Genomic DNA, 3485 nt, shown 5'->3' with positions numbered 1-3485 from the left:
GTCTCTATTTTTTTTTGCTCTAATTTTTACTATTTCTTTCATTCCACTCACTCTGGGCTTTTCTTATTGCTATCTTTCTAATACTTCAAGTTGTAGAGTTAGATGGTTTATTACCAGCTTTTCTCATTTTTTTGAGGTAGGCCTGTAATTCTATGAACTTCCCTCTCGGGACTGCTTTCACTGTTTTCCATAGATTTTGGGTTGTTTTGTTTTCATTGTAATTTTTTTCCAAGGTGTTATTTATTTCTTCTTTAAATCCTTTGGTAACCCAATCATTGTTTAATAGCATCCTATTTAGCCTCCAAGTATTTGAATTTTTGTGAATTTTTAATTGTAGTTTATTTTTAATATTGTGCCATTGTGATCTGAAAATATGCTTGATATCATTTCAATCTTCTTGAATTTGGAGAGACTTTGCCTGTGTCCTAATATGTGGTCTATCTTTGCAAATGCCCCATGTGCTCTTGAGAAGAATATATATTCTTTAGCTTTGTGTTGGAATGTTCTGAAATTGTTGATTAAGTCCATCTGATCTAGTGAGTCGTTTAGGATTGCTGTTTCTTTGCTGATTTTTTATCTAGAGAATTTGTCTAGTGATGTTAAAGGGGCATTAAAGTCTCCTACTATGATTGTATTGCAATCAATCTCTCCCCTGATATCTTCCATTTCTTTTATGTATTTGGGTGCTCCTGCATTGGGTGAATATATGTTTACCAGAGTTATATCCTCTTGTTGTATCAGTACCTTTAGAATTATGAAGTGACCTTCCTTGTCTCTTGTTATGGCCTTCACTTTGAGGTCTATTTTGTCAGATATAAGTATTGTTACTCCAGCTTTTTTTTCATTTCCACTTGCCTGAAAGATATTTTTCCATTTCTTCACTTTCAGTCTGTGTGAATCCCTTGTTCTGAGGTGGGTCTCTTGTACACAGCAGATATATGGGTCATGTTTTCTTATCCATTCAGTCACTCAATGTCTTTTGATTGGAGCATTTTGTCCATTTACGTTTAATATTATTGACTAGAGGCTCAGTGCATGAAAATTCATGAACTCAGAGGGGTGGGGTCCCTAAGCCTGCACCCTCTCACAATCCGGGACCCCCTCAGGTAGTGTCCCTAGGTCTGGCCTGAGATCAGGGCCTATCAGGGCTTTCCTTCCCCTGGCTGTAGGCAGCTGCCCCACCCCTGCTGCTGCCACTTCTTGACATCTGTGCAGCGCTGCTCCCCCGTTTCCCCTGCCACTGGTTGCCTCCCTCTGCAGATGTCAGGTGTGGAGTGCGATGGCTTGGCTGGCCTGGGCCTCCTCTGCAGAATGATCGCTGGCCACCTGCACACCTGCCACAACATTGCCGGCCAGTGACCTGGGCCTCCCTCTTTCTTTCTTTTTTTTTTTAAGTAAGAATAATGTTTACAGAGCAATACAGAACTGAGTACTATTAAGGGTTTACCAAGATGGAAATGCATCACATCCTGCCCCTGCCACCCCCAACACCCAGAGACTACAGTACTTAGAAGTTACACGAAATGGCCATAACTGCTGAATATCTGTTTGTAACAAACAAACCATAGCATATTTATACAGTATCACATTGAGTGATTATAGAAATCCATTTATATATTGCTTGTATAAAATTTTTTTGTAAAAAATATTTTTTAAAAACATGTGCAGTTGAAAGCCCTGCCAGGACAGCCAGTCTTTAAACATTCAGTGAGTATGTGCTTTGGAAGGGTGCCCATGCCTCATGCCCACAGCATCTCCAGCAGGGCCAGCGAGGGTGTGCCCTGGCTGCCACTCTGGGCAGGACTGAGCTGGACCACAGTGGGTGGGTACAGCAGGGCCTGGCATTGTGCCCTTCTCCAGCTTTGCATCAGGATCAGTGTAAGGATCAGGGTCAGGGCTGGGGGCAGGCAGATTGCAGTTTCACTCTGAGTTCCATACTCAGCCTAATTTTTGTGGCAACTCATGGCTTTTCCTGGCTGCTCGGAGGTCCTTTCGGTGTGCCCCGGCAGAGATGCTGGAGAAGTGCCCACAGCTGCCTGGTTGGGCGTCTCTCTGGCCCAGAGCCTCTGTCCTGCCTCCTGCATGCCTGGCCCCAGGCAGAACAGCCCCCCTCAGGACTACTTTGGTCTTAGCGCTTGGTCCTGGGTTTCATCAGCGTGGATTTCTTCCCCTGGTGTGACTGATCTGAGTTTCACAAAAAAGCCCGGCCGATGCTGGCTGTGCTGAGCCTCATTGAAGAGTTTTTAATGCAGCAAGGAAGAGCCCTCTGAGACCCTCCTCCTCCCTCTGCTCATCTCTTCCTCCACCTCTTCCTCCTCCCAGCCCATGGTCACTTCTTCTCCAGCTGCTCCAGGAGTGGTTTGCCTTCTGAGTTGGGGGCCTTAACGCTGCCGGGCCTGACGATGCAGGTGGGGCGATGCCGGTTGAGCATCAGGATGAGTTGCTGCTGCTCCTGCTTCAGCTCCTCCATCTGGGTTTTCAGCTCCGCATTCATGAGCTCCAGCCACTCAGATTCCTGCTGCAGAAACTCCTTCTGCTCCTTCTTCCTGTTCCAGCACTGGGATGCCACCACATTGTTCTTTTCCCAGTGCCTTTTCCTCCACTACTCTTCCTCATCTATCTCACTTTTCACAGGTTGAGGCCTCTTGCCCAGTTTCACCTCCAGGAAGGGCAAAGGGGCGATCATGGCCCCAATGTTGTGGATGTCAGCATATTTCAGCTCCTCTGCAGTCAGGGCTGAGCTTGGGAGTCCAGTCAGGGGGCCGAGTTCTGACAGAGAGCCTGCAGTCATGGAAGGGTCCAGGATCTGCCCAGGTATTATAGCAGGAGGCGTGGCAGTCCAGCCCTGCAGAAGCTGTGGGGAGAGACTGCGACCTTGGGGCCTGGGCCAGGCTGCAGACACCATGCCCGTTTAGGAGCTGCATTGGTGCCAGCTCTGCCCTGCAGCATCCACCACCGCCAGTGCCTCCCATCGCAGCTGCCCAGCATTCCTCCTGCTGGGTCTCCCTCTTTGAGGCGATCAATCTCAGGGCTCTGCCTGCCTACCTGATCACCCCTAACCGCTCGTCTGCCTGCCTGGTTGCCCATAACTGTTTGCTGAGGGGCAGGGCCAGCTCAGCCAGGGGCCATGGTGGTTCTGGTCTCTGGTCATTCTGGTTGTTACGCTGTTATGGTCGCTGGGCTTTTATTATATAGGACTAGAGGCCCGGTACACAAAAATTTGTGCACTCGGCGGGGAGGGGGCGTCCCTCAGCCCGGCCTGTGCCCTCTCACAGTCTGGGACCCCTCGGGAGATAACGACCTGCTGGCTTAGGTCCGCTCCTGGGTGGCAGAGGGCAGGCCCAATCCCTAGGTGCAGCCCCTGGTCGGGCTCACAGCAGGGCTGATTGGGGAGTTGGGGCGCCGCCCCCTGTCATGCACAGAGCAGGGCGGATTGGGAGGTTGCGATGCCACCCTCAGTCATGCTCAGGGTAGGGCCAATTGGG

General features: G+C 49.5%; 1 pseudogene; it reads right to left on the bottom strand.

The window, feature by feature from the left end:
• Positions 1-2329: 2329 nt before the first annotated feature.
• Positions 2330-2905, bottom strand: LOC102240716 (annotated as a pseudogene).
• Positions 2906-3485: the final 580 nt, after the last annotated feature.

The sequence above is a fragment of the Myotis brandtii genome, unplaced genomic scaffold, assembly GCF_000412655.1.
Source record: "Myotis brandtii unplaced genomic scaffold, ASM41265v1 scaffold195, whole genome shotgun sequence".
Lineage (NCBI taxonomy): Eukaryota > Metazoa > Chordata > Mammalia > Chiroptera > Vespertilionidae > Myotis > Myotis brandtii.
The sequence above is the reverse complement of the archived record's forward strand: the minus strand, read 5'-3'. Positions and strand labels throughout refer to the sequence as shown.